Source organism: Bufo bufo, chromosome 6 (assembly GCF_905171765.1).
Source record: "Bufo bufo chromosome 6, aBufBuf1.1, whole genome shotgun sequence".
In the NCBI taxonomy this organism is placed as follows: Eukaryota; Metazoa; Chordata; class Amphibia; order Anura; family Bufonidae; genus Bufo; species Bufo bufo.
The window spans coordinates 381406083-381430259 of NC_053394.1; the positions used below are offsets into that span (position 1 = coordinate 381406083).

At 47.1% G+C, this 24177-nt stretch overlaps 1 protein-coding gene and 1 long non-coding RNA gene across 2 annotated transcripts in view; both read right to left on the reverse strand.

The window, feature by feature from the left end:
- LOC121005745 (zinc finger protein 729-like) overlaps window positions 1-24177 on the reverse strand; it is a 456628-nt gene that overhangs the window by 407424 nt on the left and 25027 nt on the right.
- On the reverse strand, window positions 4066-22538 carry LOC121003575. Its single transcript, XR_005779516.1, has 3 exons — window positions 22404-22538; window positions 4230-4373; window positions 4066-4100 (listed from the first exon to the last, which is right to left on the reverse strand). It is a non-coding gene; the product is annotated as an uncharacterized LOC121003575 (long non-coding RNA).

The following is a 24177-nucleotide window of genomic DNA, read 5'->3' on the forward strand; positions in this document are numbered from 1 at the left end:
CCGAGCCGCGCGCGCCAAATGATTTTAACCCCCCAAGGTGATGAAGTGCCGGCCAAGATGAAATGGCGCCGTTCGCGCCAAGTAAGCGGCCCCCGCCGCGCCGGATGTGGCAGACGGCCTCCTTGCCTGCAGCCGTCCCCTGAAGGCAGCGTCCGTGCCAAGGACTTGCCCAAGACAAAGTCCCCCCCAAATGATGCCCGGTAACGGTCCTGATATGCCCCGGGGGGGGGGGGGGGGGGGGGGGGGGGGATCGGGGGGGTGTAGCAGTGGTGGGGGTGTAGCAGCGGTGGGAGGGAGGAAGGGGAGGCTGGAGCAGCCACTCTCACCATACGCTGTCTTCGCCCTCAATCCATCCAGCGGGGTCGCCCCTTCAGCTCCTGGCACCGCAGTGGCAGGAAGCCGGGGGAGGGACTTGGCGTGCGGGCGACCCTGAGCTGGCGGGACGCAGGGGAGCGAGGCTGCCCTGGTCCACCTTGTCTTCTGTGGGGGAGGCGGCAGTGCGGAGTTACCGGCACTGGCGCAACTCAACCCCGGGAGAAACAGAAGGGTCTAATGCGCCTCTGTTGTCCCTGTAAATAGAAAAAAATCTAATTAAAACAACAAATAACGCAAAAAATAAAAAATTATAGGAAAACAACCCTGCATAAGCAGGGGGTGTCTTGCCTCCTTGGACACTAAGCAAAAAACTGGCAGTCTCTTCTCCAGGCTGAAGGGTATAGCTGATGGAGGAGGGGCTTACAGCTTTCACTTAGTGTCACGCCTCCTAGGGAACAGAGCTATACCCATGGTTTCCTGTGTCCCCCAAGGAATATGGGCGAGAAATCCCACTTATTAAACCTGACAGGGCACACCTGTGAAGTGAAAACCATTTCAGGGGACTACCTCCTAAAGCTCATCAAGAGAATGCCAAGAGTGTGCAAAGCAGTAATCAAAGCAAAAGGTGGCTACTTTGAAGAACCTAGAATATGACATATTTTCAGTTGTTTCACACTTGTTTGTTATGTATATAATTCCACATGTGTTAATTCATAGTTTTGATGCCTTCAGTGTGAATCTACAATTTTCATAGTCATGAAAATAAAGAAAACTCTTTGAATGAGAAGGTGTGTCCAAACTTTTGGTCTGTACTGTATGTCAAAGTCTTTGGTCTGTACTGTATGTCAAAGTCAACAATCAAGAGAAGACTTCACCAGAGTGAATACAGAGGGTTCACCACAAGATGTAAACCATTGGTGAGCCTCAAAAACAGGAAGGCCAGATTAGAGTTTGCCAAATGACATCTAAAAAAGCCTTCACAGTTCTGGAACAACATCCTATGGACAGATGAGACCAAGATCAACTTGTACCATAGTGATGGGAAGAGAAGAGTATGGAGAAGGAAAGGAACTGCTCATGATCCTAAGCATACCACCCCATCAGTGAAGCATGGTGGTGGTAGTGTCATGGCGTGGGCATGTATGGCTGCCAATGGAACTGATTCTCTTGTATTTATTGATGATGTGACTGCTGACAAAAGCAGCAGCATGAATTCTGAAGTGTTTCGGGCAATATTATCTGCTCATATTCAGCCAAATGCTTCAGAACTCATTGGACGGCGCTTCACAGTGCAGATGGACAATGACCCAAAGCATACTGCAAAAGCAACCAAAGAGTTTTTTAAGGGAAAGAAGTGGAATGTTATGCAATGGCCAAGTCAATCACCTGACCTGAATCCGATTGAGCATGCATTTCACTTGCTGAAGACAAAACTGAAGGGAAAATGCCCCAAGAACAAGCAGGAACTGAAGACCGTTTCAGTAGAGGCCTGGCAGAGCATCACCAGGGATGAAACCCAGCGTCTAGTGATGTCTATGTATCCCAGACTTCAGGCTGTAATTGACTGCAGTATTAAAAAGTGAAAGTTTGATTTATGATTATTATTATGTCCCATTACTTTTGGTCCCTTAACGAGTGGGAGGCACATATGCAAACTGTTGTAATTCCTACACCGTTCACCTGATTTGGATGTAATACCCTCAAATTACAGCTGACAGTCTGCAGGTAAAGCACATCTTGTTCGTTTCATTTCAAATCCATTGTGGTGGTGTATAGAGCCAAAAATTTTAGAATTGTGTTGATGTCCCAATATTTATGGACCTGACTGTATGTGCTGATAAAAATAATCATATACAGCTTTTCCAATAATCAACTGCCAACATTATATTATACTCTATACAAGTAAGAAGGGTGACTTGTATCTAGATTTGCTAGAATGGAATCCGTGGTATGATCTTGGTACTGCCACCCTAGACTACAAAACCCTTGAAGATAATGATGCATTTATCTCCCGAGGTTTATGTTCAAGCTAGGGTTGAGCGGTAAACCGTTGTCAACGATATACCGCGGTATTAAGAAACGGCGATATGGCGATATCGCCGTTTCCAAATAACCATGGTATTTGGCATATGTGTGCTGACCGCTCCTAAATCTGTCAGCCCGCCCCTGCATTGTGCATATGCGTACCATACATATTAATTCCTGCAGCGGCTGCCCCCGGCTCCGAGGCATGCAAAGTCAGTCAGCAGTCCGTGTCCAAGTCAAGGTGGGGGGAGGAGAAGTGAGAGACCCTAACGGCCCAGGTGTCATAAATAAAGGTTGTACTGTCTATGTCTTCTGCGGCCCTGGCCCTGCCTGCAAGATGCACTGCACATGGTGATGGCACTTGATAAACTATAATGTCTCCCTGTTGCCCCGATACAGGAGCAACAAGAAGACAATACTGTATGGGGACCACAAGACATTATTATACTGATGGCGGAGGGGTTACAAATTGTTGTCCCATACAGTATAATGTCTCCTTGTGGCCCCCATACAGTATAATGTCTCCTTGTGGCCCCCATACAGTATAATGTCTCCTTGTGGCCCCCATACAGTATAATGTCTCCTTGTGGCCCCCATACAGTATAAAGTCTCCTTGTGGCCCTCATACAGTATAAAGTCTCCTTGTGGCCCCAATACAGTATAAAGTCTCCTTGTGGCCCCCATACAGTATAAAGTCTCCTTGTGGCCCCCATACAGTATAAAGTCTCCTTGTGGCCCCCATACAGTATAATATCGACTTGTGGCCCAAAGTGTTTTTTCTTCTAAATGGACATCTATTGCGATACATTTCTTAATATCGTTATCGTAGGAATATTTTTGATATCGCCCAACCCTAGTTCAAGCTGACAATCCGGGCACAACTATGATTGACCATTTGTAGTATTGCATGGTCCCGGCCAAGGACCTCTCAAAAAACTATTATGCCACTCTTGTGCAGCCACAAAAGATATGCAGCAGTTCACAGAGAAGGCCATCTTAAAAGTCTAGACAGGCAGAAAATAGTGAGAAGATCCAGACAACATGTAACGTCTATGGTCAGCTGTAATCCTGCCATCTCCATCTTTCTCATTATACAAGGATAAAATATATAATACTGGTGGATAAAACAAGACTGAAGACAAGATCTTCACAGCCTTCTACAGGTCATAGGGAATATTTCATGAGACCTTATCTCTATCTACCTGATTATCCTGTGGGACATTGTGATATTCTTCTGAACCATCCTGTGGAAGAAGAGGACTGGGACATCTCTCCGGTGTTGTTCTCTCTTCCTTAACTGTAGGAAACACATCCAGTGACTGAATTCATTCCTTACATACAGATAATGAGAGGACGGGTGTATTTAGTCATGTCTATTACCTGTTGGGGTGAGAGGCCGGCGATCCTCCATCATGATGTCCTTGTACAGATCTTTGTGTCCTTCTAAATACTCCCACTCCTCCATGGAGAAATAGATGGTGACATCCTGACACCTTATAGGAACCTGACAACACAATGATACAGTCATCACCCCTTCATAGCGTTCCTGTATAATGTCCCACCATTCCCAGCAGTGTCACCTCTCCAGTCAGCAGCTCAATCATTTTGTTGGTGAGTTCTAGGATCTTCTCTCTATTGATTTCCTCATGTATCAGGGGGTGAGGTGGAGGCCCCATGATTGGGCTCAGGGTTCTTCCCCATCCTTCAGACACAGGGTCCTGACAGCGCTCACTAGAGGTCTTCTTCACTACTGTGTAGTCCTGGTTATGGAGAGACACAGTAATAACTATCACTCCATACATCTCCAGAGTCCCTCACCTCTCCAGTCATGTCCATCTGTTAGTAACATAGATAAGATGATGTAATGTGACATCATTAGAATCTCTCACCTCTCCAGTAAGCCGGAAGAGGATCTCCAGGGTGAGATTTATCATACTCTCCGCCATCTTGTCTCTGTCCATTCTTGTCGGGTCAATCAGGAGAAGGATCTTATATAGAAGATCTCCACTGAGCGGATCCTATATTGTAGGAACCTGAATGGAGAAAAGATGAGACAATGTAAAATACAATAACTGGAGATAAGAGGAGACATCGGAGGAGATAATAAAGTGTAGATGTTGTGTTCTCCCTTTTTATATGGATCGAAACATGTGTGAGGTCAAGGCAGTTTCATGATATGTCATAAAATCCAATATATAGAAAATACAAAACATGAGTTGATAAAAAAAATATATAGAATAAAATGCAGACAGACATGCAGAGTGAACTAACACCCCGGAATGAAGATCACATTAGCCCTTTTACACTACATTTGTCTATTTTATTTTAGATATTTTTTTTATTCCCAGTTTTATGACTCTTTGATCAACTTGGATGTTTAGTATTTTCTATATATTGGATTTTATAATCCAGATCATTTGTATGTTTCATTTGTTAGTATATAGAACTACTGAAGAAACCGCAGGGTGTGCATTGTGAATGACTAGAATACTACAAAAACAGCCTGACACGGTCCGGCCCAGGTTCTGATATCAGCACAGCTCCGGATAAGGAGCGATTGGTCCCTCATTTTTATACTATTGCAACCACTGAGGAACAAAACGTACAGTTTGGAAATGCGTCTGGTGTAACTGCGGTATTAATCCATCGAGTGTAATTGCGGCACCAACCTATTGAGAGGAATAAGCTTATCCTTCATACCATTCCGGACACTGAAACAGCAGAAGTCGGCGTTCCCGTATCCCTACTACACACGCACAAGTAAGTGTGCCGGCACATGAGAGAACTATAGGATCCAGCAGTGCATCGAGATCATAGGTGAGCGGAGGTCATCAATATCAGATCGGGATGGAAGGAGGGGGAGGGGGGGGTCCGACACCCCAGTCAATCAGCTGTATAAAGCGAAGGTACGTACACGCTGTGTGCGCCTGCCGTCTCCCGTTTCTCTTCCTGCTTGCCATAGACACGACAGCAGCGAGCAGGACAGGAGACGGCGCGCGCCTTCTCCTCATACAGTTGACCTGTGGGGGTGCTGGATGTCGAATCCCCGCCAATCTGATACCGATGACCTATCTTGAGGATAGGTCATCAATATTAAGAGCCTTTTGGAGGGTCAGGATGCGGACTCTGACACCGGAGGGATTGAATGAAGAAATCCAAGGAATTCCAGAATCTCTCCCTGTTTCCCCCCCGAGTCATTCTGCCCTTCTCCAATATGGAGCATTAATACTCCTCCTCATGTGCGCATGCGCTGCACTCTGCTTGGCTCCTCCTCCCCTGTGCTGGCGTGGTGAGCACGAGACGAACACTTCCTGTTCTGCCTCCTTTGTATTCTCTTGGCATTGGGAACAGTGTTTCCTTCCTTCCTGTATGCGCATGCGCCAAATAAATAAGTGAAGGCTTCTCACACACAGCAGCACCAACCCCAAGATGAAGGCAGCAGCGGAAACGCACGTCGGGGAGGACACATCCCCTACAGATGTCTGTCATATCGGTGGTGATTTTACTATTGTTTATTTCAGTCACTTTACTTGTGAATTTCCTTTCGCCGTTCTATGATTTCTGTCTCGTCAGCGCCTCACACTGGAGACCTGCGCACTTCTTCTCCGTTATTATTTCTATATCTTTTTGGAGCCTGTTAATATATTTATCATCTAACAGAATTACCCGGCTTCATACCGGCCATCCATAACCGTGACATCCACAGCGCCCCCATAGCCGTGACATCCACAGCGCCCCCATAGCCGTGACATCCACAGCGCCCCCATAGCCGTGACATCCACAGCGCCCCCATAGCCGTGACATCCACAGCGCCCCCATAGCCGTGACATCCACAGCGCCCCCATAGCCGTGACATCCACAGCGCCCCCATAGCCGTGACATCCACAGCGCCCCCATAGCCGTGACATCCACAGCGCCCCCATAGCCGTGACATCCACAGCGCCCCCATAGCCGTGACATCCACAGCGCCCCCATAGCCGTGACATCCACAGCGCCCCCATAGCCGTGTCATATTTAAATGAATTCGGCCACTGATCTCACACTGCCAACATACAGAGGGTGATGCCCCACATAATTTGAGCTAATCACTGGCCCAAATTAATTTAACCCTTTAAAAAAATCTGTTACTTATTGACATCAGCGACAGTGTCCGTCTGTCCACTTTGCTGCCAGTTCTTGTGTCCAGAACCTGTTTGGGCTGAACTCCCCAGCATATGGTGCGGGCACCACCCTCTGTATGTCACCAGTGTGAGATCAGTGCCCGAATCCATTTCAGTCTTTAAAATCACACTTTTCTGCCCATTTTGTGTCCGTCTTTTGTATTTTAATGCCGCTTTTACCTGATTTCCCCTCGAGACGCTCACTGCAACATTATTACTGGTGATAAATTCTCCTCATTAAAAAAAACTACAAAAATACAAAAGATGCGACTAAGAAACTGACGAATAAAAAAAAAAAACTTCAGCCTCATCAGTGTCCAATGATTTGAATAAGTAACTGATGTTTTAAGGGGTTAAATGCCATGGGGCCAGTGATCTTGCACTGCCAACATACAGAGGGTGATGACCCGCATCAGAGACAGTGGAATTCAGCCTGGTCTGATCATATTCTGGGTAGAGATGAGTGAATTGTCCTGTATAGTGGTGTAGAACACTGTGCCGTGCAGTAACACACATAGGGAGTCTGCTGTGGTAGTGAAATAATACTGTGAGTCAGTATGACAGGCAGATGACAGGCGTCGCTCCTAGAATCACTGCACACGTCACTTATTTGGGCAGTCACGGGGCCAAAACTGACCAAATAACTTAAGTGTGAACTCAGCCTTACAGGTCAATGCCAGGTATAAAGAACCGTGCAGTGGCCCAAGATTCTACCATAGACTAAAAGAGCGCATTCCTTTTACAGCGTCAACAGCTGATTCCACATGGACTTCTACAGAACCTGATCTGTTACACGCTGATACAAGTAGTATCCCCATGACAGAGCGGAGGCGCATTGAGGATGGAGCGGTCGAGCGAGCGGCCGCCTCTCAGTGCGCCTGCGCCGATTGAAGACAGGTACGGCGCAGGCGCGAGATTTCAAATTCTAACAGCGCCAGCAGAGAACGATTCCCTTCCCTGGCCCTGTCAATCAGCATGCCGAGGGGGCGTCATTACCATCGGAGGATGCGGCTGCTACCAGCAAGTAGCCGCCCTACTTGCTGGTAGCAAGGTAATTAGCATATTTTAAAAATCGATTTTTAAAAAATTCTACTGAACCAAAATGATTAATTTGCTTATGTATCATGAGATCGCACTATAGGGATTATTAGTAAAGAAAAAAAAAAAAAAAAAAAAAAAACGGTTTAATGGGGTGACAGAAACCCTTTAAGGATTGTGTGCTCTGTCTGTAACAAACTGTCCTACATTCATGACCTCTACATCAATCAACTTTCCTTTCTGGGTCTCACAGAAACATGGCTGACACCCACTGACACCTCCTCCCCTGCTGCACTCTCTTATAGCGGATTTCATTTCACACACCCCCCCCCCCCCCCCCGCCCCGGCTGCAAACATGGCGGTGTAGTTGGTCTTCTCCTATCAGACACCTGCTCCTACAGCCCAACTCCACTGCCAGCCTCCATCACAGTCACTTCATTTGAAGTACACTCTGTTCGCATCTACTCTCTCTCTCCAACCTCCAAGTAGCTGTCATTTACCACCCCCCAGGCCCAGCCACCATCTTTCTTGACCATTTTAATACCTGGCTTTTACACTTTTTATGCCGACATCCCCACTATCATGGTTGACTTCAACATCCCTATTGACACCTGCCACTCGGCCACCTCTAAACTCCTATCACTCTTGTAACGGAACGCCTAGCACCCCGACCGGGTACCTCCGTTGATAGTTGCTCCTAGTGCTTTCCGAGGACTCCAAGCACTCCACTTGACACCGTACGCACTGCAGACCCCACGAACCGCCGAAGCTTGGTTGAGGTCTCACCGTCTCCTACCCACCCTGGACCTACGACAAGGCTCCAGGCTCCAGTGGGTGAACCTTTCCTAAAACCAGAGAGTAGGAACAGCTCTTAAAAGAGCTAGTAGCTATAGCCAGGGGAGAATAGCAAATCTCCCAGCGTATAGCAATCCCCCGCGTCGATCAGTTACCCAAAACATCAGCCTCAACATGATAAAGGGTAAAACAGGAACTGACTGTACTTCACATACAGCCTCTTTTATTCACAAACCAAAAACATAGTACTGCCCACAGGGGCTTGAAATACAACCAATCAGTAATTTACAACACATACAATGTAAGTACAGCAACCAATCGTTCACGCCCCCAGAGGACCAGAAGGGAGACTGCGACACAGGACAGATACAACATATCCCCACAATGCATCCTGGTTTCCTCCTCTCTGTCCCGGAGACAACCGAGGAGCAATCCAATTATCTCGCAGGACAAAGGGAAATCGCCAATACACATGTGTATATAACAGGACAGACATCACCATTTAAACACACAATGGGACAATGGCACAATAGAAACACACCCAGCATATTCCTCTCAAGCTGACAAGTTACACTTATTATAAATTGTTACAACTTTGTGAGTTTACATTGTCCATACATATAACTTACATCAATTTAAACAGTATAACTTGGGGACAAACCTATCCAAAATTCACTTGAATAGGTTCAGGGGTTTAAAAGTTAGTATGGGCCATAATCCTGAGGCAAGAGGCTGGTAAACAGGCCTCTCCAAAACCCAGTGGCAAGGTTGGTTTTGCCACAACTCTCTTCCTCCTTCGGCCTCTCACAAGGGTCTTCAGCTCCCACCCACAGAGATGGTCACACTCTGGATCTTATCTTTACCAGCCTCTGCTCCCTATCCGCCTCTGCTGCTCCCTCAGTCCACACACTAACACCCCCCCTCCCCGCAGGAACCTTAAACATCTTGACTTTCACTTGCTTTTTGACTCTCTTCTGACACTCTCTACCATTTGTTCCCTCCAAGACCCAGACACTGCCACCACCCTGTATAACACCACAATAAATACAGCTCTGGACACTGTTGCCCCCCTCACACACAACAAAACCCGAAAAATCAACAGACACCCCTGGCACACCAACCTGACCAAAAAACTCAGACAAGCTTCCAGGGCTGCTGAGCGGCGATGGAAGAAATCCCATTCTAAGGATCACTTCACCGCATACAAGCAATCCCTCCTCATTTACAAATCCTCACTCGCTGAAGCAAAACAGGCCTACTTCCCATCTCTCATATATTCCCTGTCCCACCACCCTAAACAACTTTTCAACACTTTCAACCCCCTTCTCTGTCCCCTACTAGGGCTAAAACGATTACTCGATTAAATCGAGTAATTCGACACAAAAAAAACTCAATGCAAATTTTTTGCATCGAAGATTCGTATGTCATGTGACCACAGAGCGGGACTGAAGCACTTGCTATTACTCCTGCTGCGCTTGGAATACTCACCTTTCCAGCAGGGGGCCTCCGGACACTTCACAGCACGTCCAAGGTCCAGCGCTGCACTGACCTCCTGACGTACGCACGCCGTGACCTGATGCGCTGTGTGACGTCAGGCGCAGAGCAGCACAGAACGATGGAGTGTCGGTGGCGCCCCTGCTGGAAAGGTAAGTTGGTGAAACCAAGTGGGGGGGGGGTGTGACTAAGGCCAGGCGGCCGGAGTGCACAGCGTCATAGCAACCAATGACGCTGTGCAATCCGAGTGTCAGGAGAAGCAGGGCAGCAGAGACTATAGCACAAGGGGGAAAGCTGATGGCACAGTGGGGGGAGTAAACCTGATGGCACTGGGGTAGGGGAGAGCTGATGGCACTGGGGGGAACTGATTCACTTTGGCCAATCGCACAGTGGGGAACGACTGTGTTGGGGACTAATGGCAGAGGGTCTTATGAGTTTTTATAAAGGAAACCGTGCACAGAGCCCCCTCCCCATAACAGCCCGGCCCCGCCGCTCACAGCAGTAGACTAACTTAACTGGCAGTAACTTTTACTTGAACTCTAAATCAGCCCATCTTTATTACCTTACAATGAAGCTCCGGTAACAGGCAGAGCGGTAGGCGGCGTAACGTCACTAACTCACGTGACGCGCCTGCTCCGCCCACTTTATGAATGAAACAGGCGCGTCACGAGTAAATGACGTTACGCCGCCGCCCGCTCTGCCTGTTACCGGAGCTTCATTGTAAGGTAATAAAGATGCGCGGATTTAAAGTTCAAGGACCCGCAGGCATAGCGCCTGACTGCCCACATAGCAACGAATCGGCTGATTATTCGATAACTGGATTAGTCGACAACTAATCCAGTTATCGAATATTATCGATAACTTAGATTAATCGTTGCAGCCCTATCCCCCACCCTCTCATCTCAGCTGAGGACTTTGCCGCATACTTCAAACAAATGATAGTCACCATCAGAGAAAGCTTCAATGCTCAGTCCCCACAGACCCTCTACACAACTGCTCAGTCCTCCTCTCCCAAAACCCGCTTCTCCACAATTACTGAACAAAAACTGTCCACTCTACTCACCAGATCACATCTCACCACCTGTGCACTTGACCCAATCCCATCCCACCTCATCCCTAACCTTACCACAGTGTTTATCCCAGCCATAACTCATCTCTTTAACCCATCACTAACCTCTGGTGTCTTCCACTCTAGTTTTAAACATGCTACCATCACACCCATCCTCAAAAAGCCTTTACTTGACGCGTTTTTTTTGTCCAGTTATCGCCCCATTTTACTTCTCCCATATGCCTCAAAGCTACTTGAGCAACATGTCCATTCTGAACTGTCCTCTCTCCTCTCCTCCCTCGTTGACCGCCTACAATCTGGCTTCCGACCCCACGACTCAACTGAGACTGCCCATACCCAAGTCACCAATGACCTACTAACAGCCAAAACCAAAAAACATTACTCTGTCCTTCTTCTCCTTGACCTGTCCTTTGCCTTTGACACTGTTGACGACTCCCTTCTGTTACAAACTCTCTCATCTCTTGGCATCACTGACCTGGCCCTCTCCTGGATCACTTTATACCTCACAGACCGGACATTTAGTGTCTCCCACTCTCACACCACCTCCTCGTCTCATTTCCTCTCTGTTGGTGTCCCACAAGGCTCTGTCCTAGGACCCCTGCTCTTCTCTATCTACACTTTTGGCCTGGGACAGCTCATACAGTCCCACGGTTTTCAGTATCACTTCTATGCTGATGGCACACAAATCTACCTCTCTGGTCCAGACATCACCACCTTACTATCCAGAATCCCACAATGCCTATCTTCAATATCCTCCTTCTCCTCTCGCTTTCTAAAACTTAAACATTAATAAAATAGAATTCATCATCTTTCCCCCACCTTGCTCAACCCCCGTCCCCCAACAGACCTATCTATCACAATCAATGCCTACACACTCCCCCATGTTCAAACAAGTCCGCTGCCTTGGAGTGACCTTGGATTCTGCCCTCTCCTTCTGACCGCACATCCAAGCCCTTTCCACCACCTGCCGCCTCCAACTCAAAAACATCTCCCACATCCGCACTTTCCTGAACTTTGAGTCTGCGAAAATGCTTGTACATGCCCTCATCATTTCCCGCCTAGACTACTGCAACATTCTTCTGTGGCCTTCCATCTAGCACTCTCGCACCCCTCCAATCAAGCCTCAACTCTGCTGCCCGACTAATCCACCTCTCACCCTGCTACTCCTCTGCCAATCCCTTCACTGGCTCCCCATCAGTGATGGTCAGCTTGCAGTGTTCGCCAGCGAACACATGCGGACTGCCATCATGACTCCCCCATCCTGCGATTCATAGGCAAGCCCTTACCTGTGCCTGTGCCAGAGCCAGTCTGAAATCAAATGCGGTCACCGGAAGCAGGCAGTTTCCGAGAACAGCCCGATGAAAGCCCCTGGCGGCTGTTCTCGGAACTGCCTGCTCCCGGTGACTGCATTTGATTTCAGACCGGCTCCCGACACAGGTAAGGGCTTACCTATGAATCGCAGGATGGGTGAGTCATGATGGCAGTCCGCATGTGTTCGTTGGCGAACACTGCAAACTGACCATCACTGCTCCCCATTGCCCAGCGAATTCAGTTCAAAATACTAACAAATACATACCATCCACAACCTGTCCCCTCCTTACATCTCTGAGCTACATCCCCTCCTTACATCTCTGAGCTACTTTCCTGATACATCCCCACACGCAACTCCGATCCTCATAAGACCTCCTTCTCTCCTCTTATCGCCTCTTCCCACAATCGCCTCCAAGATTTCTCCCGTGCATCCCCCACATTCTGGAATTCGCTACCCCAACATATCAGACTCTCACCTACAGTGGAATCCTTCAAAAGAAACCTGAAAACCCACCTCTTCAGACAAGCCTACAACCAGTGACCCTGCTGCCTCTATACCGCCATGACCAGCTTCACCCGCACCTACTGTGTCCTTCTCCCATACCATGTGGATTGTAAGCCCTCACGGCCAGGGCGTTCTCTCCTTCTGTACCAGTCTGTAACTCGTCTTGTTTATGATTAGTGCAATTGTCTGTATTATGTATGTGCACCGCTTATCATATGTACAGCGCTATGGAATGAATGGCACTTTAATAATAAATAATACAAAAAAATATATATACATTTTATATAAAAAAATAATGTTTTTAAATTAGCAAAGCACTTCACTTTTTTCCTTTCTTTCATGGGGGTGTCTAGTAATTAAGGGATGAGGTAACAGGCTGACCCCGTCGCGGTCTTATTGTCTGTAACGTCCTCTTCTCTTCCCTCACCTCTATACTATCTAGCTCCACCCCCTTTGGTCCGACCAAGTGATCCTCCCTCTTTTAGTCCTTCTGTCCTTAGTCACACATAAGGTCAGATCCTGATGGTAATTGAACATATAACATTTAACAAACATGGAAACAAATCTGATGATACAAATACATGTAAGGGCACATACATCCACTAAACTCATTAAAAATGTTGGAGCCAAAAAAAAAAAAAAAAATCTAAAAACATTCCATCTAAAAAATAAAAATTCGCAATGCAGCCTCATATCACACAGTGGTCATCATAGTGGCCCAGTCACAGAGTGGGGAGGTGTGGGGCAACAACACAAGATGGAGGCAGCTGGGACCTGCACCTATATCCAGACTGCACTTCCTCACTTTAAGGCCTAGTTCACACGGAATACATGGCAATACACGGCCACAGTTCCGTGTGCATTCCGCATCACTTCAACGGGTCCGCAAATCTGGAATTGCGGAACGGCCAAACGGAACGGGACCCCTCGGAAGCACTACGGAATGCTTCCGTGGGGTTGCGTCCCGTACTTCCGTTCCGCAAAAAGATAGAACATGTCCTATCTTTTTGCGGAACGGGCGGATCGCGGTCCCATTAAAGTGAATGAGTCCGCGATCCGATGCGGCTGACCTACGGCCGGCGATCGTGCATTGCGGCCCGCAGCACTGGCACTGGTCACACACGTTCGTGTGAACTCGGCCTAACCTGGCTTTCTTCCAGCCCCGCTCTGTGTCCTGACACATACAGTAGACGGGCACTATTCTATGACCTTATGCTGTGCATTGTCAGGTCACAGTACAGCGCAGCGGGAAGAAGACCAGGAAGGGAGAGTGAATCTGCCGAGTGGCAGCGGCGTCCAGAGCTGGAGAGTTAAGTTTATTTATTTTAAACGTCTGATCAGAGGTCTGATTGGATGGGGGTCTCATAGGGGCTGATCTGAGGCTAATGGAGGGTCTGATGGGAGTCTGATCTGAGGCTGGGGGAACCTGATGGGAGTCTGATCTGAGGCTGGGGGAACCTGATGGGAGTCTGATCTGAGGCTGGGGGAACCTGATGGGAGTCTGATCTGAGGCTGGGGGAACCTGATGGGAGTCTGATCTGAGGCTGGGGGAACCTGATGGGAGTCTGATCTGAGGCTGGGGGAACCTGATGGGAGTCTGATCTGAGGCTGGGGGAACCTGATGGGAGTCTGATCTGAGGCTGGGGGAACCTGATGGGAGTCTGATCTGAGGCTGGGGGAACCTGATGGGAGTCTGATCTGAGGCTGGGGGAACCTGATGGGAGTCTGATCTGAGGCTGGGGGAACCTGATGGGAGTCTGATCTGAGGCTGGGGGGTGCAGATCTGAGGCAGAGAAAGGGACAAAGGCAGAGAGAGTGAAAGTTGGGTGAACCCCTCTCTGGATCCCCCTGGGATGAGCTTGGCTGCCATTAAAGCCAAACCAAGAATTAAATACATAACATTCTGAACTTAGAGTAACTAAACTTTTATACTAACTTTTAATATGTTGTCCCTAAGCCCCTTTAAAAAAAAAAAAAAAAAAAAAAAAAATAGTATATACTTTATTTATTCATTTTCTAGTTTTACCATACTTTTTCATCCCTAAAGAGCTCCATTCACTGCTGCGCTAAACCTCAGTTCTCCCGTACACCGCAGGGATGTAGAGATCAGCGGCGTAGGGAGAACTGAGGTTTAGCGCACCAGTGAATGGAGCTCTTTAGGGATGAAAAAGTATGGTAAAACTAGAAAATGAATAAAGTATATTAAAAAAAAATTTTTTTTAGGGGCTTAGGGACAACATATTGAAAGTTTAGTTACTCTTTAAAGATTAGACTGTTGTGTTTGGTCAAAATGGCGCCTGTACTATATGTGGTATAACATTTTGTTCTGCAAAAATACAGCGCTCTAGATCTTTTTAAATTTATCTTTTATTGAACCGCAATTTATGTAACTTACTAAGGCTACTTTCACACTTGCGTTGTTGGATCCTGGCAGGCAGTTCCGTTGCCTGAACTGCCTGCCTGATCAGGATTCTGAGTAGTCTGACAAATGCATTGAAATACCTGATCCGTCTCTCAGGTGTCATCAGGAAAAACAGATCAGGTATTTTATTTGCTGCACATTTTTATAGGTCTGCGCATGCGTTTTACCTGAACACTTGGTACCGGATCCGGCATTAATACATTTCAATGTAAAGAGTTCCGGAATTTTGGCTCCAGCCAAATACCGTAAAATTGACTGAACTGAAGACATCTTGGTGCATACTGGACGGATTGCTTTCCATTCAGAATGCATTCAGACCAAACTGAAGTGTTTTTTTCCAGTATTGAGCCCCTAGGACCGAACTCAATACCGGAAAACTTTAACGCTAGTGTGAATGTACCCTAAGTCAATTCTATTTTAGACCAAATATAGCAGTCACATTTTTAAGTTGAGAATTTTGGATGGCCCCAGAAAAATGTTACAAATATCCAAATGGCCCTCAGCAGCAAAAAGGTTCTCCGCCCCTGCCCTAATGGAATGTACCTAGATTATGTAATCCATGATGGTCACTGTGTATACCTTATTTATCTGGTATTATTCTGGGCCTTGGATCGGCCAATTCTCAGATCAGCAATAAATCTGAATCCGAAGACAAACTATACAGACAATGCTAACCCTCCCGTACACACATTTACAACCAAGTCCTTGTCCTCTAATAAATGAGACAATACCTGGTACAGATTTCAGACCGGTCTTTGCTCAGTCTATCAGATAAAATGGACAAAGCCTTCCACAGACATTTCCAGACCGGTTTCATTCCATCCTATAGAAATGGACAAGGTCTCTCCATACACATCCTGGATTTCTTGGACACGGTAGAGTCATTAGACCCCTCAGCCTGAACGTCATTCCACTCAATACAGAGCGCTCACATCAGATCTCACAAACACTAACCCCAATAGAGAACTTACCCAATTTGCAGAATTGATAGCTGCTAAGATACCCCCAAACCATCTACTATCACAGATCTCCAAAGTCTCCAACAGATAAAACACCCTTTAGACAGGGAATATATTAAAGAACGGAGTAGAGATGTCGACACGACCTGGACAAAATCCGAGATAGCACAATTATACCGCCTCTCCCGTGGTATCTCCAGATGCACAAGACTCCAAGAGAACGCGTCAAACTACTCACCAGGTGGTATCTCACCCCAGTCAGACTGAGACAAAGGAAGGGTCTTAGTGATGACAATTGCTGGAAATGTTCTCGGTCGCAGGGCTCTTACTTACATATGTGGTGGTCATGTCCTATTATCATCCAGCCTTTATGGACTAAGATTCTAGAGACCTCAGAAGACCTGGGCCGACTGGGAGACCAGATCACAGACCTCAGAAGACCTGGGCCGACTGGGAGACCGGATCCCAGACCTCAGAAGACCTGGACCGACTGGGAGACCGGATCCCAGACCTCAGAAGACCTGGGCCGACTGGGAGACCGGATCACAGACCTCAGAAGACCTGGACCGACTGGGAGACCGGATCACAGACCTTAAATACACCAGTTACTTATCCAAATCAGTGAAAGGTGCCCCTCCTCCCACTTTGTGCCCATCTGGTGTCATTTATCGCCGCTTCCAACTGGACAGCTGACTACAACTTCTGTCAGTGCTAATAAGAAGCCAACATCAGCCCCCGATGTGCGGATCTGGTGAGTGCTCCACTTACCGGGGGGCGTGTCCTCCTCCTCCGATAATCCTTCACCACGGACCGTCCTGTGTTCTTATTTCTCCCAGGCTGTGCTGCAGGAGGAAGTAAAACCCTGTGACGATGTCATGACCACGTGATCAGGCTGTGCTGCTGGAGGAAGTAAAAGGACCTGTGATGATGTCATGACCACGTGATCATGTGTGGGCGGAGTCAGGCTCCAGGCTGTGCTGCAGGAGTAGGTAAAAACCCTGTGATGATGTCATGACCACGTGATCATGTATGGACGGAGTCAGGCTCCAGGCTGTGCTGCAAGAGGAAGTAAAGGACCTGTGATGATGTCATGACCACGTGATCATGTGTGGGAGGAGTCAGGCTCCAGGCTGTGCTGCAGCAATAGGTAAAACCACTGTGATGATGTCATGACCATGTGATCATGTGTGGGCGGAGTCAAGCTCTAGGCTGTGCTGCAGGAAGAAGTAAAGGACCTGGGGTGATGTCATGACCATGTGATTATGTGTTGGGAGGAGTCATAAAAATCACATGACCAGGATTATCTTCTCTGTGTATGCAGGGCTCTGCTGTGCAGTTTGTAATTCCAGTCTGTATGTAGCAGAGCTGTGTGTGTGTGATGTTTATATGGATGAGCTGTATCCGTGTAACCAAGCTGTGTATGTGTAATATGCCTCTAAAGAGTTCTATCAGTGTGTGCAGCAGAGCTGTGTATGTGTCATGTTCAGTGACTACAGCTGAGTCTTTGTCATGTCCATGTAGCAGAGCTGTGTATGTGTAATGTTCAGTTACTACAGCGGAGTCTTTGTCATGTCCATGTAGCAGAGCTGTGTATGTGAGATGTTCAGTTACTACAGCTGAGTCTTTGTCATGTCCATGTAGCAGATCTGTGTATGTGTGATGTTCAGTGACTACAGCTGAGTCTTTGTCATGTCCATGTAGCAAAGCTGTGTATGTGTGATGTTCAGTGACTACAGCTGAGTCTTTGTCATGTCCATGTAGCAGATCTGTGTATGTGTGATGTTCAGTGACTACAGCTGAGTCTTTGTCATGTCCATGTAGCAGAGCTGTGTATGTGTAATGTTCAGTTACTACAGCTGAGTCTTTGTCATGTCCATGTAGCAGAGCTGTGTATGTGTAATGTTCAGTGACTACAGCTGAGTCTTTGTCATGTCCATGCAGCAGAGCTGTGTATGTGTAATGTTCAGTTACTACAGCTGAGTCTTTGCCATGTCCATGTAGCAGAGCTGTGTATGTGTAATGTTCAGTTACTACAGCGGAGTCTTTGTCATGTCCATGTAGTAGAGCTGTGTATGTGTGATGTTCAGTTACTACAGCTGAGTCTTTGTCATGTCCATGTAGCAGAGCTGTGTATGTGTGATGTTCAGTGACTACAGCTGAGTCTTTGTCATGTCCATGTAGCAGAGCTGTGTATGTGTAATGTTCAGTTACTACAGCTGAGTCTTTGTCATGTCCATGTAGCAGAGCTGTGTATGTGTGATGTTCAGTGACTACAGCTGAGTCTTTGTCATGTCCATGCAGCAGAGCTGTGTATGTGTAATGTTCAGTTACTACAGCTGAGTCTTTGTCATGTCCATGCAGCAGAGCTGTGTATGTGTGATGTTCAGTTACTACAGCTGAGTCTTTGTCATGTCCATGCAGCAGAGCTGTGTATGTGTGATGTTCAGTGACTACAGCTGAGTCTTTGTCATGTCCATGTAGCAGAGCTGTGTATGTGTAATGTTCAGTTACTACAGCTGAGTCTTTGTCATGTCCATGCAGCAGAGCTGTGTATGTGTAATGTTCAGTTACTACAGCTGAGTCTTTGCCATGTCCATGTAGCAGAGCTGTGTATGTGTAATGTTCAGTTACTACAGCTGAGTCTTTGTCATGTCCATGTAGCAGAGCTGTGTATGTGTAATGTTCAGTTACTACAGCTGAGTCTTTGTCATGTCCATGTAGCAGAGCCGGCGATGTAATCTGCTGGTATCGGGGCTCTGTGTGTGCTCAGGAGATGTTTAGGGGTAACTCTGTCCCTTTTCTCCATATCAGTTATTAGAAATGATGTCAGCGATATCTTATGTCGGGGCAGATGTAGGATTTCCGCTGTGGGGGAAAAGGAGGAATAAACTTCTCTTCTGTTATTCCTAGTGTTAGCACATAAATGGCCGCGCTGTGTCTTATCGCTGGGGATTTTCTTTGTAGTTGATTTGAGCTTGTCTGCTGCTCCAATGGGGGAACATGGGCCCCGTTCTCATGACTGGCAGGGGCCCCCAGCGGATGGACCCCCACAATCAGTGGACAGGAGATAAGTTCCCTTGTTTCAGTCTTGTATCATTGGCTGAATTTCAAAGCTGAGATTTTAGTCTTTGGAGATTAGAAAAAACGCGTCGGCGGAAATGTCGGACAGATTGTGATGCTGGTTCTTACTGCTTTAACATAGAGGAAAAATAGATTTTTTTTATTGCCCTCCAAGGTTTCAGCGTCAGAAAGGAGGTCTTCTTCCTCCCAGAGCCTGGAAGAGGAAGCCCCATCACCCAGGGGATATTTTTGGTCTTTTCGGAGGCAAGAGTCCCAGGTCAGACTTCGACCTCTGGGATAGAGAAGCTCTAACTTCCTCCTTAATCATAAAGCGGACCTCATCCATTAGAGAAACCCATTCTTCCTGGACAATATTGGAAATGCACTGCTTGCAGATATTTTTGGAGTACCCATCCGGTAACTTTTCAAAACACGAAATGCATTTTGGCAGTTTTTTGGTTTCTTCTGAGCCTCTTTGGAAACCTATGAGGCAAGAACAGACCAAAAAATGTAGAAGGGTAAATATAACTGCGAGGGAGGACACCACAGTGCACAATAGCTGGCCCCTATGTAGTGAATCCCACACAGTGCTTAAACAAAATGATTCCCTGCTGCGAACTTACACGAGGCTGAGTAGGAGCATTGCGCTCGCTGGGCGATGGTGGTTCCAGGACTGACATGGTGAACCAGACCTCCCATCAGTCCAACACACGGCTCCTCACTCTGCCGGTCGGCATTCGTATAGAGACCCTTGCCGCGCGTCGACCGCCCTCCACGCCACTTCCTGGACGCACTGGAAGTGAAGAAATACACAAGCGCTAATGCGCTGGGTGCGCAACCTGCTTGAGCCACGATGGGCCAGGAGGAGGACGCCACCTCGGGAGCAGGCACCTGATTAACCAGAGCAAGCCCTCCCGCTTCTCCCCTGCCCAGCATTAGTGCGAGACCGCAGGAGGACCGCATATCCCAGCGGTTCCAAGATAAGTGCCGATGCACCATTCTCCTCACCGGGAGATCCACACATGCATAAACGTTCCACGTTCCTCTTCATCTCCCTGCGACCACAGGGAGACCTTTCTCTGCCCTGGCCTATGTAGGGACAGGAAACACTGGTGATGGTGGAGGAGGGGCCTTTTAATCTTTCTCTGTTCCTGCCCCTAAAGAGGTCAGGGGTCAATCTCCTTGAGGCCGTCATGGTGATGATATGGAAATAGTCATTTGTATATGAGCTGGCTAAATCCCATCACTCAGAAGGACCTCTCCTACAGGTCACCTTCTCAGTATATAATAGATAGAAAATGTCCTTCTGGAGTCCGGGAAATAGTCATTTCTATATGAGCCGGCTAAATCCCATCACTCAGAAGGACCTCTCCTACAGGTCACCTTCTCAGTATATAATAGATAGAAAATGTCCTTCTGGAGTCCGGGAAATAGTCATTTCTATATGAGCCGTTTAAATCCCATCACTCAGAAGGACCTCTCCTACATGACACCTTCTCAGTATGTAATAGATAGAAAAGGTCCTTCTGGAGTCCAGGAAATAGTCATTTCTATATGAGCCGGCTAAATCCCATCACTCAGAGGGACCTCTCCTACATGACACCTTCTCAGTATATAATAGATAGAAAAGGTCCTTCTGGAGTCCAGGAAATAGTCATTTGTATATGAGCCGTTTAAATCCCATCACTCAGAAGGACCTCTCCTACATGACACCATCTCCGTATGTAATAGATAGAAAAGGTCCTTCTGGAATCCGGGAAATAGTCATTTCTATATGAGCCGGCTAAGTCCCATCACTCAGAAGAACCTCTCCTACATGACACCTTCTCAGTATGTAATAGATAGAAAAGGTCCTTCTGGAGTCCAGGAAATAGTCATTTGTATATGAGCCGTTTAAATCCCATCACTGAGAAGGACCTCTCCTACATGACACCATCTCCGTATGTAATAGATAGAAAAGGTCCTTCTGGAGTCCAGGAAATAGTCATTTGTATATGAGCCGTTTAAATCCCATCACTCAGAAGAACCTCTTCTACATGACACCATCTCCGTATGTAATAGATAGAAAAGGTCCTTCTGGAATCCGGGAAATAGTCATTTCTATATGAGCCGGCTAAGTCCCATCACTCAGAAGAACCTCTCCTACATGACACCTTCTCAGTATGTAATAGATGGAGAAGGTCCTTCTGGAGTCCAGGAAATAGTCATTTGTATATGAGCCGGCTAAATCCCATCACTCAGAGGGACCTCTCCTACATGTCACCTTCTCAGTATGTAATAGATAGAAAAGGTCCTTCTGGAATCCGGGAAATAGTCATTTCTATATGAGCCGGCTAAGTCCCATCACTCAGAAGAACCTCTCCTACATGACACCTTCTCAGTATGTAATAGATGGAGAAGGTCCTTCTGGAGTCCAGGAAATAGTCATTTGTATATGAGCCGGCTAAATCCCATCACTCAGAGGGACCTCTCCTACATGTCACCTTCTCAGTATATAATAGATAGAAAAGGTCCTTCTGGAGTCCAGGAAATAGTCATTTCTATATGAGCCGGCTAAATCCCATCACTCAGAAGGACCTCTCCTACATGTCACCTTCTCAGTATATAATAGACGGAGAAGGTTCTTCTGGAGTCCGGGAAATAGTCATTTCTATATGAGCCGTCTAAATGCCATCACTCAGAGGGACCTCTCCTACATGAGACCTTCTCAGTATGTAATAGATGGAGAAGGTCCTTCTGGAGTCCAGGAAATAGGAAATAACTATAAGGACTTTATTATCCACCGTTCACCTGTCTTACTTTAGTCAATGCTACAAAGTGAAACAAATACAAATAATAATAATAATGTCACCGAACCTTTACCAGAATGGTTCTTGTGGAGAGAATGGGATTTAGCTAATTCACTGTGAAGCTAAATACTATGATAGATCAGGTCCAGGAGAATGGGGGAATGAATGGTCCTGCAGATTATAGGAAATAGACGCTGCTATAGAGCTGGCCATTCTCCATTATTAGTGAGGAGCAGGTCCTTCTGAGTCATGGGAAATACCCGATTCACTGTGACAAGGCTAAATACTGCATCTATGCAGGACCTCACCACTAGGGGGCAAAAAGGTCCTACCTGTTATGGGAAATAGACAGCTGCTGCAGAGCCGGCTATACACCATGTCTGGGGAGGACCAAGTCCCTCCGAGTCATGGGATTTAGTCCCAACCCTTATATGTGTGGATGTGATGAGTGTTCCACTTACCTGGGGGCAGGCGTGTCCTCCTCTGACAACCCTTCACTATGGAGCCTCCTGGGCTGCAATTTCTACCACCATGCAGTAGTCGGGCTCCAGGCTGTGCTGCAGGAGAAGGTACAGGACCTGTGATGATGTCATAACCATGTGATCAGGTGTAGGAGGAGTCATGGAGATCACATGACCAGGTTTATCTGCTCTGTGTGTGAGACTCTGCTGTGCTGTGTGGAATCCCAGTCTGTATGTAGCAGAGCTGTAAGCCTGTAATGTTTGTATAGATGAGCTGTATCCGTGTAATGTCTGTGTAGTTGAGCTGTATGTGCATACAACCAAGCTGTTTATGTGTAATATGCCTCTAAAGACTTCTATCAGTGTGTGCAGCAGAGCTGTGTATGTGTAATGTTCAGTGACTACAGCTGAGTCTTTGCCATGTCCATGTAGCAGAGCTGTGTATGTGTAATGTTCAGTTACTACAGCGGAGTCTTTGTCATGTCCATGTAGTAGAGCTGTGTATGTGTAATGTTAAGTTACTACAGCTGAGTCTTTGTCATGTCCATGTAGCAGAGCTGTGTATGTGTGATGTTCAGTGACTACAGCTGAGTCTTTGTCATGTCCATGTAGCAGAGCTGTGTATGTGTAATGTTCAGTTACTACAGCTGAGTCTTTGTCATGTCCATGTAGCAGAGCTGTGTATGTGTAATGTTCAGTGACTACAGCTGAGTCTTTGTCATGTCCATGTAGCAGGGCTGTGTATGTGTAATGTTCAGTTACTACAGCTGAGTCTTTGTCATGTCCATGTAGCAGAGCCGGCGATGTAATCTGCTGGTATCGGGGCTCTGTGTGTGCTCAGGAGATGTTTAGGGGTAACTCTGTCCCTTTTCTCCATATCAGTTATTAGAAATGATGTCAGCGATACCTTATGTCGGGGCAGATGTAGGATTTCCGCTGTGGGGGAAAAGGAGGAATAAACTTCTCTTCTGTTATTCCTAGTGTTAGCACATAAATGGCCGCGCTGTGTCTTATCGCTGGGGTTTTTCTTTGTAGTTGATCTGAGCTTGTCTGCTGCTCCATTCCAATGGGGGAACATGGGCCCCGTTCTCATGACTGGCAGGGGCCCCCAGCGGATGGACCCCACAATCAGTGGATAGGAGTTAAGTTCCCTTGTTTCAGTCTTGTATCATTGGCTGAATTTCAAAGATGAGATTTTAGTCTTTGGAGATTAGAAAAAACGCATCCGGCGACGCAGGAGAACCGCGGAAATGTCAGACAGATTGTGATCAGACATGGAGCTGCTCCTCTGTAGGCCATGAAGTCTTCTTTTGGTGGGATTTCTTCCGGCTTCGTCCTGGACTCTGGAAGCCTCAGCTTTTCTGTTTGGTTTGTGTCGGGGCTGGGGATGGATTTGTTGGGTTCTGCTCCGTGTGAGACGCAGGGGTGAGAGCTTGTGGTGTTCTAGAAGACAGCGGCTGCATCATGAAGAGAAGATATGACCTGCGCTGATGATCTGGCCACCTACTTCAGAGACAAGATCGATTACATCCGGCAGGAAATAATTTCCCAGCCCCCAACCAGTTTCGATCCTCCTCCCTCCCACACTTCCATGTGCTCTCTCTCCTCTGTTGACGCTATAACAGATGAAGAAGTCTTTAGGCTTCTCTCTGCTTCTCGTCCCCCCACCTGTAGCAGTGATCCTATCCCCTCACACCTTCTCCAGTCCCTCTCCCCGGCTGTCATTTCCCGCCTTACTACAATATATAACCTCTCTCTCTCTCGCTTCCCATCC